Below are 23,708 nucleotides of genomic sequence, written 5' to 3' on the forward strand. Positions count from 1 at the left end.
TCCATAACCTATAATATTATTACTCTCTATAAATGTATCCAGGCCCCTCCTGATCTCTTTCATTGAGTTCACTGCCTCCTCTTGTAGAGAATTCCACAGTCTCGCTGCTCTTCCAGTAAAGAACCCACATCTGTGCTGGTGTAGAAACCTTCTTTCCTCTAGACGTATAGGATGCCCCCTTGTTATAGATACAGTCCTGGGTATAAATAGTGTGGTGTCCCGGTACCGGATTGCATACCGTACCTTGTGTGGTGGTCCCCAAAGTCAGAGTAACTACGTTCAGGTAGGATTCCCAAGGTGGGACAGCCCCTAGTCACCTCTCTTCTATTCTAATTCTGTGATGTTTATATGTACATATTTAATAATAATGTGTATATTTAATATAATGTATAGTATGCTTACCTTGTTGGCGTTGCAGGACCTTCGGTCAAGTGACCATGTTAGTTCCTCTATGGTATGTTAGAGGACCTTTGGAGATCCCTGGGTCACGTGCTACCCATAATCCTATGTGAAGGTAATTGACAGAAGTATTGGACCAATCAGCTCTAGTCCAGCCCCTGCCCATATAAGGGAGCCGTAGAAAATTATTGCTCTCTTGGGTTGCTGCTTTCGTGGATGCCGGACTAGCAGGATGGATCTGCACAACTTGCAAAGACACACTAGTTTAGAAAACCTACCGGCCTCAGCCTAAACTAAACCGTGAGTTCTAAACTAATCCCCGCTAAAGTTAGCGTGACTACTGGACCGCAACTAAATCCCATAAATCCAGCGGACCAGCGCATATCAATCTAAGGACTCTAAATTGCATAAGGTCCCGACCACTGTCAATCTCCAATGGGAGAGATCTCTGTATGGGAGAGATCTCTGTACTGTCCCCTGATATATTTATACATAGTTATTAGGTCGCCCTTAAACCTTCTTTTTTAAAAACCCTATTAACTAATTAGACCACTCTTCCTCCACACAGGTTTTCTGAGAAATCAGCCCCACTTAGCTTAGCCTCCTGAGGGAGGAGCCAGGGAGCTGGGACAAAACCATACTGACAATGATAGAACTACACAACTTCCTGTCAGGTGTATGGCAAGCAGAGACATGCTGAGGCCAGAAAAAATTAGTGATAACACTACACTAGTAAGTTACATATCTTGGTTATTTGAATAGAATTTTGTAAAACCCATTTAACTTCTGGCCCAATATGCTGCCCATAGGATTACCTAGTAAATAGGAATGTTTCCATCAGTCTGGAAAACATTATATGGAAGTCCCTCTTTAGTTTCAAATGGCAAGCATGATTAAGAAAACCCATTTTATGCACCCTAATGGGGGGTTTGTGCAGTAGTCAATGGGGGTCCTCTGTTCAGGGTCCTCACATTTTGTTTGGAATGAAGAGTGGTTACAGAGAACCTCTCTACCTCTGAAGGACCTGTCCTGTTCTCCGAAACCCATACACCCACAGATTTGCGGACAATGCAGGGGATCCTTTTATGAGGGCTTATACTCGAGTATATACGGTATGTAAATAAAAATAAATATAAACATATGTGGTACTGCCGCATGCGCAAATGTCCAAACTATAAAAAAATATATATTCTTAATTAAACCACACTGTCAATGACGTACACATAAAAAAAATTCCAAAGTCAAAAATAGGGTATTTTTGGTCACTTTTTATACCATAAAAAAATGTATAAAAAGCGATCAAAATGTCTGATCAAAACAAAAAATAGTACTGATAAAAACTTCAGGATTTATTACTTGGGTTTGATGTGTAGTCTGAATTTATATAGGGGGTCTTGTCTGGGGTCTGGGTTTATTTAGGTCATCTGATCTGGGGCCTGAATTTATTTAAGTTTGTCTTCTGGGGTCTGGATTTATAATTTGAGTCTAGTCTGTAGTCTGGAGTCTTAAATTGTAGAGCGAGGAGAGTGACAGGTGTTTTTTTTATGCAGTGACCCCACGACCTACGATGGCCCCAACATACGATCATTTCGGCGCATCCTCTTCGGGATCCCCTGCATTGTCCGCAATCTCCATCGTCGTCATCACGTCGCTGCGCAAGACGTCCCATCATCCAATAGGAGCTGCGTGTGTAGCGACGTGATGGCGGCGACGGGGAGCGAGGATGCCGGGGAAGCAGAGACCTTGCCGGAGTGTCGGGGACACCCTAGGGAAGCAGCGAAAGCGATGGAAGGAGACATCCAGGGCAGCGCTGACGGGTCCGGAGCGGCGGGGACACGTGAGTATAACTTCCTATACCAGTGGTCTTCAACCTGCGGACCTCCAGATGTTGCAAAACTACAACTCTCCCCCTGTCAATCCCTTCTCAGTGGTCTTCAACTTGCAGACCTCCAGACGTTGCCTTGACGACGACGCACAGGGACGTCCATGCGCAGCAGACCTCCCTGCGTATAAACGTCCCTGTGGGTCGTCGTCAAGGCAACGTCACTAGTCCGGGGCAGGCCCGGATCGGAGAAGAGGGCCTCCCAGTGAAGATGAACAGCCCAGAATGACTAACCTTCCCCACTGGACAGTCCCTGCAGCATAGATGTCTCGGACCAGCTCACCCTTCCTTCCCACCGAGGGGAGGTGAGTAGAAAACGAAAGGGGGGTCTGGATGATGACAAAGGCCTGAAGGGATTGACAGGTGGTTATGATGAAGGGGGGGGATGATGACGAGGGGGATGATGACGGGGGTGTTAATGATGGGGGTCTGGAAGATGACAGGGGGGCATGATGACATGGGGGGTTGATGTATTTCCCATCCTAGGCTTATAGTCGAGTCAATAACTTTTCCTGGGTTTTTAGGGTAAAATTAGGGGCCTCGGCTTATATTCGGGTCAGCTTATACTAGAGTATATACGGTGTATAGATTAGGCAAATACATAATATCACTAACACCGACCAATAGTAGGAAAGAACAAAAATGTTGTCTCTGTCGAGTCTGAATTTTATAAGGTTCTTGTCTGGGGTCTAAATTTATTTCTTGGGTCTGGTCCACAGTCTGGACTTATTTAGGGGATCTGTTCTAGAGTCTGGATTCCTTTTGGTAGTCTAATCTGGATTCTATAAATGTAGAAGATGTAGGGTCTTGTTTGGATCGGGGTCATTTTACATATAATGAAGGGGGTCATATATTTGTAAATGATGCTACACTTTCTGCAACATGAATATTAGGAGGAGTGAGAGGACTACAGTACCCAGAAATATTATCAGAATTAGGGTTATTTACAAAAAAAGGTGACGACCTAATAACTTTGTATAAATATATCAAGGACCGTACAGAGATCTCTCCCATAATCTATTTATACCCAGGACTGTATCTATAACAAGGGGGCATCCTCTACGTCTAGAGGAAAGAAGGTTTCTACACCAGCACACACGGGGGTTCTTTACTGTTAGAGCAGTGAGACTGTGGAATTCTCTGCCTGAGGAGGTGGTCATGGTGAGCTCAATAAAAGAGTCCAGGAGGAGGGGCCTGGATACATTTTTGGAGAGTAATAACATTACAGGTTATGTATACTAGATCTAATGGGACAGAACGTTGATCCAGGGATTTATTTTGATGCCATATTTGGAGTCAGAAGGAATTTCCCCCTAGTATAGATCAGTTGGCATCAGTCTCATAGGGTTTTTTTTTTTTTTTGCCTTCTTCTGTATAAACTCAGTAGGGACTCATTAGGGATATAGGTTGAATTTGATGGACTCTGGTCTGTTTTCAACCTATGAACTTTGTAACTATGTATCATGAAAATCTGTCTTCGGAGCACATCCGATCACCTTGGAAGGAAAATCGTAAGGAAGAGTATGTAATTTGTGCCTATGTACCATATTAAAACTATTTGTTAGACTCATCCCTGCAATCCTGAAATCACTTTTTCTAATGATACCCCCGCAGTAAGTTGTTCTCCCATTGTTCGCTATACCTATCATCATGCTCAATTAGTTTGGAGGAAAATTGCTCGTAAGTAAAAGGAAATTATATGGTGCAACATTGTAAAGGGAAAAAGGAAGAAAAATGTCTTAACATTAGTATATATTCTTTCTTCTCCAATTCAATGTCACAAGCGAAAATACTGTTTATAAAGACAGAGCGATAAAAGATAGGAAGCCGAGATAGATATATAGCTAGATAGATATGAGATAGATAGATAGATGTGCATATTATAGTATTTTCTTTTTTGTAGAGAGCAGCATTATAGTAGTTAAATTCTTGTGTATAGGGAGCAGTATTATAGTAGCGATATTCTGGTATATATCGAGCAGTATTATAGTAGTTATATTCTTGTATATAGAAGTATTATAGTAGTGATATTCTGGTATATAGGAGCAGTATTATAGTAGTTATATTCTTGTATATAGGGGCAGTATTATAGTAGTTATATTCTTGTATATAGGAGCAGTATTATAGTAGTTATATTCTTGTATTTAAGAGGCAGTATTATAGTAGTTATATTCTTGTATATAGGGGCAGTATTATAGTAGTTATATTCTTGTATATGGGAGCAGTATTATAGTAGTTATATTCTTGTATTTAAGAGGCAGTATTATAGTGGTTATATTCTTGTATATAGGGGCAGTATTATAGTAGTTATTCTTGTATATAGGAGGCAGTATTATAGTAGTGATATTCTTGTATATAGGGGCAGTATTATAGTAGTTATATTCTAGTATATAGGAGCAGTATTATAGTAGTTATATTCTAGTATATAGGAGCAGTATTATAGTAGTTATATTCTTGTATATGAGACAGTATTATAGTAGTTATATTCTTGTATACAGGAGCAGTATTATAGTAGTTATATTCTTGTATATAAGAGGCAGTATTATAGTAGTTATATTCTTGTATATAGGAGCAGTATTATAGTAGTTATATTCTTGTATATAGGAGCAGTATTATAGTAGTAATATTCTTGTATATAGGGGCAGTATTATAGTAGTTATATTCTTGTATATAGGAGCAGTATTATAGTAGTTATATTCTTGTATATAGGAGCAGTATTATAGTAGTTATATTCTTGTATATAGGAGCAGTATTATAGTAGTTATATTCTTGTATATAGGAGCAGTATTATAGTAGTTATATTCTTGTATATAGGAGCAGTATTATAGTCGTTATATTCTTGTATATAGGAGCAGTATTATTGTAGTTATATTCTTGTATATAGGAGCAGTATTATAGTAGATATATTCTTGTATATATGAGAAGTATTATAGTAGTTATATTCTTGTATATAGGAGCAGTATTATAGTAGTTATATTCTTGTATATAGGAGCAGTATTATAGTAGTTATATTCTTGTATATAGGAGCAGTATTATAGTAGTTATATTCTTGTATATCGGAGCAGTATTATAGTAGTTATATTCTTGTATATAGGGAGCATTATTATAGTAGTTATATTCTTGGATATAGGAGCAGTATTATAGTAGTTATATTCTTGTATATAGGAGGTAGTATTATAGAAGTTATATTCGTGTATATAGGAGCAGTATTATAGTAGTTATATTCTTGTATATAGGAGCAGTATTATAATAGTTATATTCTTGTATATAGGAGCAGTATTATAGTAGTTATATTCTTGTATATAGGAGGCGGTATTATAGTAGTTATATTCTTGTATATAGGGAGCATTATTATAGTAGTTATATTCTTGGATATAGGAGCAGTATTATAGTAGTTATATTCTTGTATATAGGAGGTAGTATTATAGAAGTTATATTCGTGTATTTAGGAGCAGTATTATAGTAGTTATATTCTTGTATATAGGAGCAGTATGATAATAGTTATATTCTTGTATATAGGAGCAGTATTATAGTAGTTATATTCTTGTATATAGGGAGCAGTATTATAGTAGTTATATTCTTGTATATAGGAGTAGTATTATAGTAGTTATATTCTTGTATATAGGAACAGTATTATAGTAGTTATATTCTTGTATATAGGGGCAGTATTATAGTAGTTATATTCTTGTATATAGGGGCAGTATTATAGCAGTTATATTCTTGTATATAGGGAGCAGTGTTATAGTAGTTATATTCTTGTATATAGGAGCAGTATTATAGTAGTTATATTCTTGTATATAGGAGCAGTATTATAGTAGTTATATTCTTGTATATAGGAGGTAGTATTATAGTAGTTATATTCTTGTATATAGGGAGCAGTATTATAGTAGTTATATTCTTGTATACAGGAGCAGTATTATAGTAGTTATATTCTTGTATATAGGAGCAGTATTATAGTAGTTACATTCTTGTACGTATGAGGCAGTATTACAGTAGTTATATTCTTATACATAGGAGACAGTATTATAGACTTAAGGTGACTCAATTTGTATAAAGAATATTAAGCTACTTTAAGTTATAGATTTTTTTCATAATATAGTGAAATGAATCTTGAATGAATATGACTTTTCTTCACTAAGTCTTTGCCTACAGGCTGAACATTTATTCGCTTTGTCATTTGCCCTTTTTGACTTTGTATCCCGCTGAGTGATCCTTTCCATCTTGGTTTGTCAGCTACATATGAAATAAAGACAATAGAAAGAATTACAAAGCGGCTCATCCAGCCATTTTTATCTTTATGTTAATAAACAAATTAAGTAAGAACAGTTCAGGGCACATTGTGCATGAGGAAAGATCCAATTTACTTTTCTTTAACAAGTTTCTTCCATTTTAATCTATAAAATGGGTTTCTGCAATCTGTTAACTAGGAATTCCCTTTCCTTCAGATAAGAAATTAAATTTTGTTTCTCTAGAGAATAAAATATTTGGAATATAGAACCAACACGCTGTGTTTTGGTCTGTTAATGCTTGTTGGAGAGAATATTGAATTCTGGGTTTTGAAGAGCTTTCTTGATTTTTTTTTATTTTTATTATGGTTGAATTGTATCATAAATTACAATGGCGGCATATGCTACATGATATCCAGCTGTTAAAAAGCAATATACTGTGATTAGAGATGATAAAATCATTCACTTTACATTGTGCTTCCTTAGAGGTAATTATTGGTCTTCACATAAGGAGTACTGTAGACTCAAAATAAAATACAATTTACAGTTTTATATATATGGACATAATCTACATTAACAGTCTATTTGTAAACAGATGACTTACCTTGTTCTCCAGAGCTGTACTCACTATTCTGCTGGTGGGGTCACTGTGTACAACCATTACATTACTTATCCTGTACTGATCCTGAGTTATATCCTGTATTATAACTCCAGAGCTGTACTCACTTTTCTGCTGGTGAGGTCACTGTGTACATACATTACATTACTTATCCTGTACTGATCCGGAGTTATATCCTGCATTATACTCCAGAGCTGTACTCACTATTCTGCTGGTGGGGTCCCAGTGTACATACATTACATTACTTATCCTGTACTGATCCTGAGTTACATCCTGTATTATACTCCAGAGCTGTACTCACTATTCTGCTGGTGAGGTCACTGTGTACATACATTACATTACTTATCATGTACTGATCCTGAGTTATATCCTGTATTATACTCCAGAGCTGCACTCACTATTCTGCTGGTGGGGTCACTGTGTACATACTGTACATTGCATCACTCATCCTGTACTGATCCTGAGTTAAATGGCTCATAGCATTTGATTGTCCAGACCATCCCTATGCCATGAACTTCATTGTAACCACATTATGGAAAAACTGGTATAAGGACATATTCATCCACCAATTGTTGTTGTTCCATGAACACTTGCAACAGGAAACTCCCATTGATACAGTACAGGACACCATGGTAGCCAGTGGTTTATAACAATATTTTTTAAACAAACAAGCTGTGGTTCTCCAACATTGTTCTAGACCCTTGGTCTACAAATTGTGGACCTTCAGCTGTTGCAAAACTACAACTTCCAGCAAGCCCAGACAGCCGTTGGCTGGAAGTTGTAGTTTAGCAACATCTGGAGGTCCACAGTTTGGAGACCACTAGTCTAGGCTACAGGTGTGATACGCTAGGCCTGCAATGGCGTGTAATGTTGGTGAATTGTGTGGCAAAGGTAGCTTACAGTTTGTGTCGCCAGGGCACCGTTAACCTACACAGTCCTAAGTAGAGGTAGCCTCTCCTGGGCCAAACACAGGGACAAAGATGACATTGATGCAAGGTTATGGATAACTATCTTTTACTGAGACACAAGTAGTTGTTATAGTCCTCACAGTACAGATTAGATGAGGAGATGCAGAGTAACCCTTTGGAGCTCTGTAGTCTTGCTGGGACTTGTAGCGTTTAACACCCACTTGTTTTTACTTGCTTTTAGATACTGAAGACTGGGGAATTTAGACTTGATTTTGAGGTATCCTATGCTGACTAGGGTTCTGCTAATGTCCAATTGGAACTACATCGGCAGGGTAGGGACTACCCCCTTGGGATGCCTTAGGCTTTCAATCGTATCTATGCCACACTAGCACTGTGTGGCCCGTCGACTCACCAGCTCCTGTGCCCATGGCTAGGAATTTCTGACTCCTCCTGAGCGGGGCACACTTGATGAATGGTGCAGTTTCTTGTTTAAGATTTTCTTTAGGCTTCCCTTAAATCACCTCACACTACTGCTGACTCCTCTCCACACTGTGGCCCACACACTGAGCTCTGCACTCAACTCTAGACTAAACTAGTAACTAAACTAGAAACTGAATAACTCCTCCCCCCTACACTATATATGGATTAGCTAGGGGGCATCTTGTTGTGCAATCAGGGTCACATGGTTTGCTCTACATCATTCCTTCTAACAGATATCCTTCACATGTATTAAAGATACAGTGCAAAACATTATAACTCAACAGACAAAAACTGTAATGAATATTAAGTCATAGCAGGGGGTCCAAGCACAGGTACCTGAGGCAATGTTTACCTGACAGGACCCACTCCTGTACTGGGACACCCCACAGACTCTGATGGAATGTACAATGCTATCTTGAGGTATAAGATGACAGGAGTAAAAGCCGCAATTGACTTATTTTCATCTACTTATTTCTTTTCTAGAGGCTTTCTCCAAACTGTTATTTTCCAAGCTTAAGAAACACGAAATGAACACTTTTTTCACTGGAAACCGATAAACCCAAACAGTTAAGACAGAGCAAAGTTCACGGTACGAGGTCTAAGGTGACCTCAAAACCTATTTCAGAGAGAAAGATTCCCCAGCTGGGACTAGATTGAGGTCCGGGTAACACGAAGAGCCTGGATGAATGTCTTATTTGTATAAAATATAAAAGGTAATTGCTTTTGAACCAAATGGTTTCTTAATATTTCGGAAAAAATTCAATTTTATGGCATATAGGAAAAGAATCTATTTATTCATTTATCTTGATTTGGATTTATTGCTCAGAAGATTTAAAAAAAATAATAAAAAAAAGTTAAAATAATCTCCCGTGGCTTCAAAAAGAAAGAATTCTGCCAAAATGTTTGCAGGTAGAATTAATTATAATAAATAAATAAATATAAATAAATTAATAATAAATAAAATAAATAAAGGCAATAAATAAATAATAAAATAAGTAATAAATAAATAAATAAATAAAGCAAAAAAAATAAAATACATATAAATTATTAAATAAATAAATTAAATAAAGGTCAAAAATTAATAAATAAATAGAGAAATAAATATAAATAAATGAATATTAAATAAATAAATACTTAAAATAAATAATGGCAATAAATAATAAAGCAAGTAATAAATAAACAAATAAACAAACAAAGGTAAATAAAAATAAATAAATAAAGGTATAAAAAACTATATAAATCAATTAAATAAATAAATTAAATAGATAAATAAAAATAATAAATAAATAAAATCATCTGTGCCAGCACTAATGTTTAATTCAGATTTACAGCTCTTGACATTGCTTGAATTTCTGGTGGAAATCGAAGTGGAAAATTGCAAACTTCACAGGACATTCCTCTCGCAATCTCGATGTAATAACGTCTCGTGATTGAACTTGTAGGCTTCCAAAGTTATAATTCCCGTAAGCGATGGAAAGATTTCAGTAAGGAGCAGAGAAGCTCTTTTTATTTTTTTTGTTTTCAAACTAGATTAATATTTGGAAGTGAGTGGCGTGAAGGTTCTCGAAAAGGCTTCGGCAGACATCTATAAAAGAGGAAACATAATCGAAAGGATGAAGGGGTGGAAGCATCAAAGAGGTTCATATGTTGTCTTCTCCACGATTATGTCAGTACGTGCTCAACCGGTGTAACATTATGGCTCTAATGTATCAAGTAGCAACTGACTTGGTTGCCCTCGGTTACCAATAATCAAACCTAGACCTGAGAAACTCCAAAGAGAAGATTATACATAAGCATCCCTAGCATTCAGACCCCCACCGATCACCAAGTTATACCCTATCCTGTAAATAATAATGTCAGCCTGTCACCTGGGTTTAGTAGGACCTCCTACACTGAAAACAACCAAATCATTACCATGACAGACCATATAAGTGATTACAGTGCAATTATATCCGGGGATGCCCCTACATAATGCCTTAATAATACAGCCATATCATAATTGTATTTATTACCATGACAGACCATATAAGTAATTATAGTGCAGTTATCTTCGGTGATGCCTCTACATAATGCCTAAATAATACCAATAGATCATAACCTCTGTCATTACTACTACAGACCATGTAAGTGATTACAGTGCAGTACATCCTGTGTTGCCACCTGTCCAAGATTAAAAAAAAAAGATAATAACACCCATACTCACTTTTCTTTCCTATCTCTCCTTTATGGACAGTCCACAGCATGGCCTCCTGTGGCTGCCAGTAACACGCTTTCGGCGGCCACAACAGTGATTGACCAATTCCTGGTTAAGCCATGCCCCCTTTGTTGAGCGAGACTCAAAAGCATTTGAAAGGTGAATAAAGGTGACCTTGAACAAAGAAGAACCTCATTGACCCTTCACTGTCATCAATATAATCAATATATAATTCATTAGCGTGGAAAGGTCACATCTTTTTTTACCTAAAAAAGGACGATGTCATTGTGTAAATGTATAAAATATTCAGCGTTCTACACATCCAGCAGTGACAGCATTGAGCGGAGTCGGTGACCTCCAGCACATAACGGATGTCGGGAGACGTGAGATGTGTTATGGAGAAGTCATTTACTGTATGATAATTTGTGTATCCTTAGATTTCACAACCTGGAAAAGGTTAAGCCATTAATTTTATAATACGTCCTAATGGCTGGGAATCATTATATTGCAATTCCGAAGAAGTAATGAGTATTAACTGCAAAGGTTTCCCTGAATGATGAGTGTTCTGCCGACCGAGGACCGCGAGCCCGCTCTGTGCTACTTATGTGAAGTCAACTCATTTTTCTTGATCAGTAGCAGCAGGTGCCATTGTTTTCCAAAGCTGCCGGAGAAATGGCAGGTTGTTCTCATTTTTCTGAGGGCGTGGTGGATTGAACGCGGTGGGCAAAAAGGATCATAAAACTAATCCTTCATAAGGGTAAGGTCACATGTAGCGCATCCGCAGCATATGCGCCACTGACCGTCCATAGAGTGAGCCTTCTGCTGTGCCCGCATGTCCAGCGTTGTCTGCTCGTGGCAGCAATCCACCGCTACGAGCAGACACACAGGGATCTGTGAGTTGCACAGGAATAAGGGTAAGGTCACATGTAGCGCATCTGCAGCGTCAAATAAGCTGCAAATGCGTTATGTGTAACCATGCTCTAAAAGAAAATCTGTGTATTCCAAACTTGGCTTTGGCCAAGGAGATGTTGACAGCAGAAATGTTTTTTAAATGAATTTTTTTTTAAATGCTTTTGTATTTATAGGTGAAATTATTTTCACTATACATTGGCTTTGAGGTATGACCTGGTAGATATGGATATAAATACCATCACAGGGTTAGATATTTGGAATGACCATCAAGGATTATCTTCTGGAATATCTAAGATAAGATCATCATGACATTGTGAAAGGGATTTCAGATGATTTTAAGAATGTAGGTGATGCAATCCTATATAATACTCAACAACCTTTTCAGCATTGTTAAGATATTATAACTTCATGGAGCTATATGTGGTAGCCCTTGGGGGGTGTATGGTAGGGATGGTATGATGTTGGTATATGAGGGGTTAATATTAACCCAGTCACTCGTGACGCCAGGGTGAGGGCTGGTATGCTGAATCTGTGTTCCAGCCTATCGCCACCCTTCCCAGAAGCGATAGGTGCAATGAAATGACTGAAAGTCCACAAGCAGATTTAACTTGAATAACTTTACTGCAGTCCTTGCAATATCCAATGCATTGTAACAGTCTCATATAACAGATCTTAAGTTGCTTAGCGACTGGCAGAAGTTGCAGACCTTGCATTAAACTTATAGTCTCTGAATTTAGGTAGTGATGTGCAGATCCGTCCGGATTTAGGGGAAATATTGGGTCCGGTGATACTGCAGAGTGCTTAGGGGATGACACACTCTATAATTTAGATCATTCAGCCGTTGCCGTAAGGGTCAGGCCTAACTCACTGCGATTACTGAGATATAGGTCTTCTCTCATCAAGAGCCAGGAGAAAGAGAGCGATAAGATGGCCGCCGCTCCCTTATATGGGCAGGGGGCGTGGCGACTTTGGTCCGAACATCTGCCACTCACTTTACATGGTATCATGGGATTGCTTACATCACAGTATCTATATACATTGCAAAACCCAAAATGAGGCTAGAGATACCAAAGTGAGGCCTGGAACGCATCCAGAATGAGGCTTGGAACGCATCACATGACCCGAAGGCCCTGCGACACCATGGAAACAAGTAATTAACCATTTATATACAGAAATAATACTATATTAATACTATATACATTATTCTATGGATAAATTAGGAATCCATACACTATAATAGAGGCGACTAGGGGCGGACTGACTAACAGATATTACTAAGTTCTAGGGACTCTGGCTACGGGGACCCATAGATAAATAAGTACCGAATGAAATGCGGTACTGGGACACCAAATATGGATCCATATTACATGCATTCATAGTGTATGGACCCCTATAGTACCCCTGTAATGACCCAAGGGGTGTGGATCCGATGCGCCATTTACCAAATTGGCTTAGGGCCAAACTTGGGAGCAGAGTCTAAGTGTTCCCCTGGTTTTCACCCTTTATACCACGGAATGCAGTAACTGGACTTCAGCTGCAGGTGAGACAACAGGTCACTACCGCAAGAGTGGTCCTGGTAAGTGGCAGCTGGCCGAGCAAGCCAGGACTCCCCGATGCCAAGCACCAGGAATACAGACAGGTTGTGCAAGCTGACGCTGGCGATAGATAATCACAGCAAGAGTCAGATGCAGCAGAGCAGGCCAGGTGTATAGCATAGCTGGTGCCGTTAAAACAGCAGAGCTGAGTAGCAGACAGAGGCGTAGTCAATAATCCAGGCCATACACTGGGGATGCAAAGAGGAACCAAAGCATCAAGCATAAACAGTCAGGAAACAAGCTTGAGTCGGGAACATTGGAACACAGGAGCAATACAAAAAGGAACCTTCATTGTAGTAAACTACAATGTTGCTCAGGCACCACAGGAAGGGAGGAGTGCTCTCTTATAGGTTGTGCCTGGCATGGATTGGAGGGGGATCCAATAGAGAGTGCACACTGGCCCTGTAAGTCTCAGCCAGTGCTTGCTCGTAGCCCCTAAAAGGCAGAGAAAACACTGCAGCAATGGCTGAAGCAGCAGGAAAGAATCCAGAAAAGGAAGGCCAGGTCGTACAGCAGAGATGTGGCACAGAGAATGTTACCTGACACAGGTAAGAGCCAGGACACATTGTACACTAGTGGTTGCCGACCAGCAGCGTTACAATCCCCATATGCCTCAACATTCATATGAATTTACTTTCTGATGGATTCATAAGTAAAACTGCGCCATGTCCTATCACAAGCATCACATCTAATGGAGAATTCCTCCATAGTACAGCGCAGGCACCATTATTGTGCATTGTTTAGCGGTTTCAAAGCAGTTCGGATACATGAAAGTGTCTAGTCTGAGTTCATAATCGCCACCAAAAAGTGTGAAGAGGTAAATTAAGCCTTTAATATTTCTGCTGTTCAGCCTATGTATGGGACACTTTTTGTTTTGGGGGAGTCTTTGGTTTGGTTAAATGAATCCCCAGTCATGTTCTAAGGGTTCATAAAGAAGTAAAACATTGAGTTAAAGGGAAAGCTACCTAAAATGAAACATTTCCAAAATGATAGGCGTGGCAAACTAAATCCCCAAGTACCGTGCTGGACTACTATTCCCTTTCACCATGTATCTATCAAGGGCCGGTTGAGCCCGTGCATGGGGAAGTCGGAATGGAAGGGGTGAGCTCTTAACGCTACTATTGCTTTGAAATTAAATCCCCAGTTATGTTCTAAGGCTTCTTTTAAAGAAGTCGAACATTGACTTGAAGGAAATGCTACCGTCAAAAAGGTGGCATTAGAGAGCTGCTTTGTATATCATAATTTTTGGGGTTTTCTCAGCACTCTGAGTAAATGTCTACAGTGCCAGGAGAAAAAATAATCCAGAAATCCAAGTTATTCCAAAGGATGGATTGCTTTTTATTGCAGATGTGTTTATTAAAGGGGTATTCCGGGCAAAAATATTTTGTTCTATGCGGGTGCTGAATCTCCTGTTTAAGAACCCTCCAGGTTTCCGGAACTGGGAATGTGACATCACGCCACGCCCCCTCCATTCATGTCTATGGGAGGGGGCGTGGTGGGAGTCACGCCCCCCTCCCATAGACATGAATGGAGGGGGCGTGGCGTGACCTCACGTCCCCAGTCCCGGAAACCTGGAGGTTTCCGAAACAAGAGACGCAGTCCCCGCATAGAATGCAAGTGCTGCAGGGAGATCGCGGGGGGTCTCAGCAGCGGGCCCCCCCGCGATCAGACATCTTATCCCCTATCCCTTGGATAGGGGAACATTTTTTTTGCCCGGAATACCCCTTTAATGTTAGGTTATCCATTTCGGTTGACTACCCCTAGAAATAAGAACAGAGGGCTACATTTTTTTCTTTGCCTTCCGCTCAGTTGATTGGTTAAGCATCCGATTTTGAACGACATCATCAGTCAGGTGATGTCACTAGTTGCAAAGAGGACATGCTCTTTCTGACTATCCTAAAACTAAAGAAGAAGCTCTAAGTTGGCATTAATGGGCAGTTTGGGAACATTGCCAAGCCAAAGACAAATATAAAATAAAGTATAAAAGAAAGCAAACCTATAGACAAGGTGAATTCCTATTTTCGGAGTTGTCCTCTAAGTTGTCCTCTACTGACTTCTCCTTTCCGCGGTATAAGTGCATTAGCTGCCAAGTTCTCTATAACTCTAATAAGGGAATGCTATGATGAAAAATGCTCCTCACCTAGCAACAACCCGAATTATAGATCACTTGATATAAAGCTTTGGTTACAAAAAGTTTGCAAATGTATTATAAACAGGAGAACGTCTTTCTAGATATTACATTTCCTATGATAGGATTTTACATTAAACATAAGTAGTAAACAAAATGTTTTCTTCTCATAATTGTTAAAGTGAATTTAAATTATTCCGAGACATTTACAGACCTGAGATTTACGTCCTCGCGTCGTAATGTAAATGGTAAATAAACAAGTCAGCTAATGCGTTTCCTTCCTCCGCCGCTGCTCAGCCAATGACTCACTTAATAATGTCTTGTAAGAGCTCTCCCAGGACGATTATGTCACCCGAGTCTGGGATTGTCTGTAACCGATGAGCCTTATCCATCATTTGGTGTCTACATTGTATCCATATCTAGGAGCCATTAAGGCTGTAAGTACTAGAATGGAGAATGACATCATTTGGATGAATCTCAAGCATGGCGAATGACCTGGTGCTGTCAATGATACAACCTGATGTAAAAGGGGTGATGTTCTTTATGGAACCCTTTTTACATGGAGTCAACAAAAATATCCATAAAAAGCCAAAAGTGATCCTAAAATGATGCTCCGAAACATCAGTGATATAAAACTGATATAAAAGATATAGATATAAAACTAAAATATGAAGATATATATTGTAATTTATCTACAGTATGTTCAGAAAGCCCCTTTGGCAGTGATTCCGGCCTCCAGTCTTCTTGGGGATGAGCCCACAAGGTTTACACACCCAGATTTGGGGATTTTCTGCCATTCTTCTCTGCAGATCATCTCAGCTCTGTCAGGTTGGATGGGGACCATCAGTGAAGCCATTTTCAGGATTCTCCAGAGATGTTCCATTGGGTTCGGGCTCTGGCTTGGCCACTCAAGGACATTCAAAGAGTTGTCCCTAAGCTGCTCCTGTATTGTTGTGGATGTGTACTTAGGGTCTGCCAAGTCTGAGGTCCAGAGTGCTCCAGATAAGGCTTTCATTAAGAATATCTCTGTACTTCACTGTAGAGATATATTGGGCAAGTGATGGACAGTGCCTGGTTTCCCCCAGACATAATGCTGCCCCCACCATGATCACTGTAGGGATGGAATTGGGCAGGTGATGGGCAGTGCCTGGTTTCCTCTATACATGATGCTGCCCCCACCATGATCACTGTAGGGATGGTATTGGGCAGGTGATGGGCAGTGCCTGGTTTCCTCCAGACATGATGCTGCCCCCACCATGATCACTGTAGGGATGGTATTGGGCAGGTGATGGGCAGTGCCTGGTTTCCTCCAGACATGATGCTGCCCCCACCATGATCACTGTAGGGATGGTATTGGGCAGGTGATGGGCAGTGCCTGGTTTCCTCCAGACATGATGCTGCCCCCACCATGATCAGTGTAGGGATGGTATTGGGCAGGTGATGGGCAGTGCCTGGTTTCCACCAGACATGATGCTGCCCCCACCATGATCAGTGTAGGGATGGTATTGGGCAGGTGATGGGCAGCGCCTGGTTTCCTCCAGACATGATGCTGCCCCCACCATGATCACTGTAGGGATGGTATTGGGCAGGTGATGGGCAGTGCCTGGTTTCCCCCAGACATGATGCTGCCCCCACCATGATCACTGTAGGGATGGTATTGGGCAGGTGATGGGCAGTGCCTGGTTTCCTCCAGACATGATGCTGCCCCCACCATGATCAGTGTAGGGATGGTATTGGGCAGGTGATGGGCAGTGCCTGGTTTCCTCCAGACATGATGCTGCCCCACCATGATCACTGTAGGGATGGTATTGGGCAGGTGATGGGCAGTGCCTGGTTTCCCCCAGACATAATGCTGCCCCCACCATGATCACTGTAGGGATGGAATTGGGCAGGTGATGGGCAGTGCCTGGTTTCCTCTATACATGACGCTGCCCCCACCATGATCACTGTAGGGATGGTATTGGGCAGGTGATGGGCAGTGCCTGGTTTCCTCCAGACATGATGCTGCCCCCACCATGATCACTGTAGGGATGGTATTGGGCAGGTGATGGGCAGTGCCTGGTTTCCTCCAGACATGATGCTGCCCCCACCATGATCACTGTAGGGATGGTATTGGGCAGGTGATGGGCAGTGCCTGGTTTCCTCCAGACATGATGCTGCCCCCACCATGATCAGTGTAGGGATGGTATTGGGCAGGTGATGGGCAGTGCCTGGTTTCCTCCAGACATGATGCTGCCCCCACCATGATCAGTGTAGGGATGGTATTGGGCAGGTGATGGGCAGTGCCTGGTTTCCACCAGACATGATGCTGCCCCCACCATGATCAGTGTAGGGATGGTATTGGGCAGGTGATGGGCAGCGCCTGGTTTCCTCCAGACATGATGCTGCCCCCACCATGATCACTGTAGGGATGGTATTGGGCAGGTGATGGGCAGTGCCTGGTTTCCTCCAGACATGATGCTGCCCCCACCATGATCAGTGTAGGGATGGTATTGGGCAGGTGATGGGCAGTGCCTGGTTTCCTCCAGACATGATGCTGCCCCACCATGATCACTGTAGGGATGGTATTGGGCAGGTGATGGGCAGTGCCTGGTTTCCACCAGACATGATGCTGCCCCCACCATGATCAGTGTAGGGATGGTATTGGGCAGGTGATGGGCAGTACCTGGTTTCCACCAGACATGATGCTGCCCCCACCATGATCAGTGTAGGGATGGTATTGGGCAGGTGATGGGCAGCGCCTGGTTTCCTCCAGACATGATGCTGCCCCCACCATGATCACTGTAGGGATGGTATTGGGCAGGTGATGGGCAGTGCCTGGTTTCCCCCAGACATGATGCTGCCCCCACCATGATCACTGTAGGGATGGTATTGGGCAGGTGATGGGCAGTGCCTGGTTGCCTCCAGACATGATGCTGCCCCCACCATGATCACTGTAGGGATGGTATTGGGCAGGTGATGGGCAGTGCCTGGTTTCCTCCAGACATGATGCTGTTCCCACCATGATCACTGTAGGGATGGTATTGGGCAGGTGATGGGCAGTGCCTGGTTGCCTCCAGACATGATGCTGCCCCCACCATGATCAGTGTAGGGATGGTATTGGGCAGGTGATGGGCAGTGCCTGGTTTCCTCCAGACATGATGCTGCCCCCACCATACTTCACTGTAGGGATGGTATTGGGCAGGTGATGGGCAGTGCCTGGTTTCCTCCAGACATGATGCTGCCCCCACCCCAGGTTGCCCAGATGTAACTTGGCACAGATGGTATAGCGTAGTCAGGATGAAGCACAGGTCAGAATGCAGGTGGCAAAGGAGCAAGGTCAGGTCACAGGCTGGAGGTCAGAAACACTAATATGGCACACACAATGTAACGCTTTCTCTAAGGCACTAAGCACGAATATCCGGCACCATGATAGGGAGGTGCCAGACTAATATAGATTCCGCCCAGCAGCCGACCATTTATGGGCGTAGTGGCCCTTTAAATATAGCCACTCCGGCGCGCGCGCACCCTAAGGAAACGGGATTCGCATGCCGGAAAAGCACCGAAGCAGGAAGGCCGGGGACAGCAGGAGGTGAGGAGATGCCCGAGACTGGCATGCGGGCGCGTCCCGCATAGCAAGTCCTGGAGCCGCCGCAGGGATTAGACAGGGTGCGCTCAAAGCCAGCCAGAATGGCCGGAGTGTTGCCCCTAGCAACGTCCGGGACACGCATGCGGGAGTTTCCCGCACAGCGAGTCCCAGGACCACCCATGCCAGGGGAGAGGGTGCGCTCGCAGCCAGAATGGATGGCCGGAGCGCTGCCCCTAACAGTGTTCTCCCTGTGTTTGTATGGAGGTCTCCAACAAAATATACTGATAGGGGAATTTGGAATTTAGCTTGTGAACCCCATTGGGGACTGGGGTCAATCTGATCGGTGACAATCTCTGTACCTCTCTACAGTCTATATTGGCGCTATCTATCTATCTCATATCTATCTCATATCTATCTATATATCTCCTATCTATCCATCTCATATCTATCTATCTCATATCTATTTATCTATCTATATCATTATCTATCTATCTATTTATATCTATCTATCTCATATATATCTATCTCTTATCTATCTATCTAAAATGGAATTATATAAAATTTTTTGTACCTATGAAAAGTAAAATATGTTAAGGGAAACTGAATGCTATTTAAATTGGAGAACAACCAAGTAGATTTTGCAGACTGACAAGGTCAACTGAGGAGACTCTTGAAGGGACAGTGCCAATAAAATATGTCTGCCATATTACAATAATTATGAACTTTGTATGGATGTCAGGGAATGTATATGTTTCCAACCAGTGCGCCTCCAGCTGTTGCATAACTATAACTCCCAGCATGCTCGGACAGCCAAAGGCTGTAATGGCATGCTAGGAGTTGTAGTTTTGCAACAGCTGGAGGCACCTTGGTTGGCATACTACAATTCCCAGCATACCTGGACACAATTCACGGTCTGTCGGGCATGCTGGGAGTTGTAGTTTCCTAACCAGCGTGCCTCCATGTGTTGCAAAACTACAAATTCCAGCATGCTGGGAGTTGTAGTTTTTCAACAACTGGAGGAACCCTGGTTGGCAATGCCCGGACACAATTCCCAGAATGCCCGGACACAATTCCCAGAATGCCAGGACACTACAGTTCCAAGCATGCCCAGACAGCCTTTGGCTGTCTGGACATGCTGGAAGTTGTCATTTTGCAACAGCTGGAGGATCACTGTTTGGGGAAATACTATTCCCAGCATGCTTGAAAAGCCAAAGGCTGTCTGGGCATGCTTGGTGTTGTAGTTTTAAAAAAGCTGGAGGCACTCTGGTTGGGGAACTTTAATTCCCAGCATGCCCAGACACTACAATTTCCAGCATGGAAGTTGTAATATTGCAACAGCTGAAGGCACACTGGTTGGGTAATTACAATTCCAAGCATGTCCTGACACTACAATTCTCAGCATGCCTGGACAGCCTTTGGCTGTCCGGGCATGCTGGGAGTTGTTGTTTTGCAACAGCTGGAGGCACTCTAGTTGGGGAAGTACAATTCCCAGCATGCCCAGACAGCCAAAAAGACGGCTGGGAGTTGGAGTTTTGCAACAGCTGGAGGCACCCTGGTTGAGGACGGGCCATAAATCCTATACACCATGCATTAGACAGACAGAGACAAGAATATACGGAATCTACACGGCAGGAAACTGTAATCAACTTGATACATCGATTATTCAGCGAAATAAAAGCGTCCAACAAAAAAGACCATTTGATCCACAAGTACAAATCCAATTTATTCTGAACCGTTCGCATCTCAGAGCAGAAATAAAAATAAATGTCTGGAATTACCTCCTGGCGTCTCGGGAGCCGCACGCTTTACCTTTTTTCCCTCTCTTCTCCAGGGGCCTTATGGTAAGCCGGCAATCTAAAAAACAAGAAGAAAAAAAAACAACATCTCAACTAGCAGCCGATCATCAATATTAATTATACCGTTCCCATCAGTTATGAGGAGGTTATACAGACTGCGGCGGAGGCGGCACGCCCGGGTGCCCTGTGTGAACAGTGACCTCTGCTGCCCGCTCGGCGAATCCTGTCATTACTGGTGTGTTGTGCTCTCGCTTCGATAACTCGTATTTACGGTACATGGCTGCGCCCGGCGCGCCCCTCACAGTATAGTCATGGGGGGGGCATCACTGGATAAACAGGAATTCTGCCGCTTCTTTCTCTATAAAAATCAGATTTGGCGAACACACGATAAAGCTCCACTGTGGTATTTACAAAATGGCTACAAAGCAAAACTACAACTCCCAGCATCCCCTGACATCCTGTTGTGTCAAAACTACAACTCCCAGCATGCTCCGTAGGGTTGCCATATGGCGGGTATTTTACCAGTACAGCCGGTATTTTGGCCACAATGACGGTATTTTTATATTAAAAATACCGGCAATGCAATGGACGGTATTTATCTAACCAATCCCCCAATTCCTGGAATGTTGCACCATGTGTTATACCAGTATTTCCCAACCAGGGTGCCTCCAGCTGTTGCAAAACTACAACTCCCAGCATGCTGGAAATTGTAGTTTTGCAACAGCTAGAGGCACTCCCTGGTTGGGAAACACTGACCTATACTATATACTACTATATAGTCCAACATGCTGGGAGTTGTAGTATCGCAACAGCTGGAGGCACCCCTGGTTGGGAAACACTGACCTGTACTATATACTACTATATAGTCCAACATGCTGGGAGTTGTAGTTTTGCAACAGCTGGGGGCACCCCGGGTTGGGAAACACTGATCAATACTATATGCTACTATATGGTCCAACATGCTGGGAGTTGTAGTTTTGCAACAGCTGGAGGCACCCCTGGTTGGGAAACACTGACCTGTACTATATACTACTATATAGTCCAACATGCTGGGAGTTGTAGTATTGCAACAGCTGGAGGCACCCCTGGTTGGGAAACACTGACCTATACTATATACTACTATATAGTCCAACATGCTGGGAGTTGTAGTTTTGCAACAGCTGGGGGCACCCCGGGTTGGGAAACACTGATCTATACTATATGCTACTAGTCCATTTGTTGTAGTTTTCATTTGGGGCAGCTGCTGAGCCACAGGCTGTATCAGGGCATGCTGGGAGTTGTAGTTAGTAACTAACTGCAATTCACAAATTTAATCAATAAAAAAAAACGATCAAAAAGTCCCATCAAAACATAAATGCTCCTGTTCAAAACTACAGATCGGGGCGCAAAAAAAATGATCCCTCATACAGGTCGTATAAGGAGAAATAAAAAGTAATAGGGGTCAGAATAGGACAAAAGTCCCCTGCATATGGGAATCCTGTGATGTCACGTATATATAATTAATTATGCAAATTATCATGGCTGATATTTATCCAACCAACCCCCAATTCCTGGAATGTTGCACCATGTGTTATACCAGTGTTTCCCAACCAGGGTGCCTCCAGCTGTTGCAAAACTACAACTCCCAGCATGCCCGGGTAGCCGTTGGCTGCCAGGGAATGCTGGGAGTTGTAGTTTTGCAACAGCTGGAGGCACCCCTGTTTGAGAAACACTGCCCTATACTACTATATAGTCCAACATGCTGGGAGTTGTAGTTTTCGTTTAGGGCAGCTGCCGAGTCATAGGGTGTATCAGGGCATGCTGGGAGTTGTAGTTAGTATCTAACTGCAACTTCCGAATGTGGTAAAAAAAAAATTTTTTACATCAAAACAAAAATGGTACTGTTCAAACAGGCCGTATAAGGAGAAATAAAAAAGTTATAGGGCTATAGATTAGGACAAAATTTCCCCCGCATATGTGAACCCTGTGATGTCACGCATATATAATTAATTATGCAAATTAGTATGGTAACCCTAATGCCCAGAATTCTTACTGTTGCAGAACTATGACACCCAGCATGTCCTGTCACCTTGCGGAGTCAAAAATAAACCCTCCCAGCAAGTGCTGACCTCTTGCTTTTGCGAAACTACAACTCCCAGCAAGCCCTGACATCCTACTGTTACAATATTACAACTCCCAGCATGTCCTGTCTTACCCTGCTGTGTAAAAAAATACAACTCACAGCAAGCACTGATATCTTGATGTTGAAAACTACATCTCTCAGCGTGCCCTGACATGTTGCAGTACTACAACTCCCAGAAAGCCCCCCTGACCCACTGCTCTTGTTATAAACTACAGCTTCCAGCATACCCTGACATCCTTCTATTGCAAAACTACAACTCCCAGCATGTGTTTGCATCCGGCTGCTGCATGACTACAACTCTTGGCAGGTCCTGACATCCTTGCAGAACTACAACTCCCAGCATGCCCTTCTCTTCAGGACATAATTCACCTGTAAGCGCACAAGGACATTGGGGGAGATTTATCAAAACCTGTGTAGAGGAAAAGTTGCCCAGTTGCCCCTAGCAACCAATCAGTTGGCTTCTTTCATTTTTAACAAGGCCTCTGCAAAGTGAAAGTGATTTGATTGGTTGCTATGGGCAACTGCCCCACTCTCCCTCTGCACAGGTTTTGATAAATCTCTTCCTATGCCTTCACTTCTGATGTTGACTTGATATATGGAAAATCTGGTGTAACTTTAGACTTATTAACTTATATACCAATATTCGTCTGGCTTAGTTTGTGCCAATATTGTTTGCAACAAAATTTTGGCCCAATTTAAGGCACAGCCCCATCCCCCCCTAGTGACACTCCCTCCAATCTCAGTCAGGCTACATGAGTTGCAAAAAGGATCGGAATCGCATAATAAATGAGAAAAAAGAAATCTGTGACAATATTTGTAGCAAAACTAAAATAATAGCAGCAACAATAGCAAAAATAATAATAATGATAGTAGTTGTTG

The 23,708-nt window shown here is 42.2% G+C and overlaps 1 long non-coding RNA gene across 2 annotated transcripts; it reads right to left on the minus strand.

The window, feature by feature from the left end:
- Positions 1–9,672: 9,672 nt before the first annotated feature.
- LOC130295155 (uncharacterized) lies at positions 9,673–23,297 on the minus strand. 2 transcript variants are annotated; one of them, XR_008848710.1, is made up of 4 exons: positions 23,199–23,297; positions 20,864–21,065; positions 20,690–20,765; positions 9,673–10,099 (listed from the first exon to the last, which is right to left on the minus strand). It is a non-coding gene; the product is annotated as an uncharacterized LOC130295155 (long non-coding RNA). The 2 variants fall into 2 exon arrangements; XR_008848709.1 differs by having other exon boundaries at positions 20,690–21,065.
- Positions 23,298–23,708: the final 411 nt, after the last annotated feature.

Source organism: Hyla sarda, chromosome 11 (assembly GCF_029499605.1).
Source record: "Hyla sarda isolate aHylSar1 chromosome 11, aHylSar1.hap1, whole genome shotgun sequence".
NCBI lineage: Eukaryota > Metazoa > Chordata > Amphibia > Anura > Hylidae > Hyla > Hyla sarda.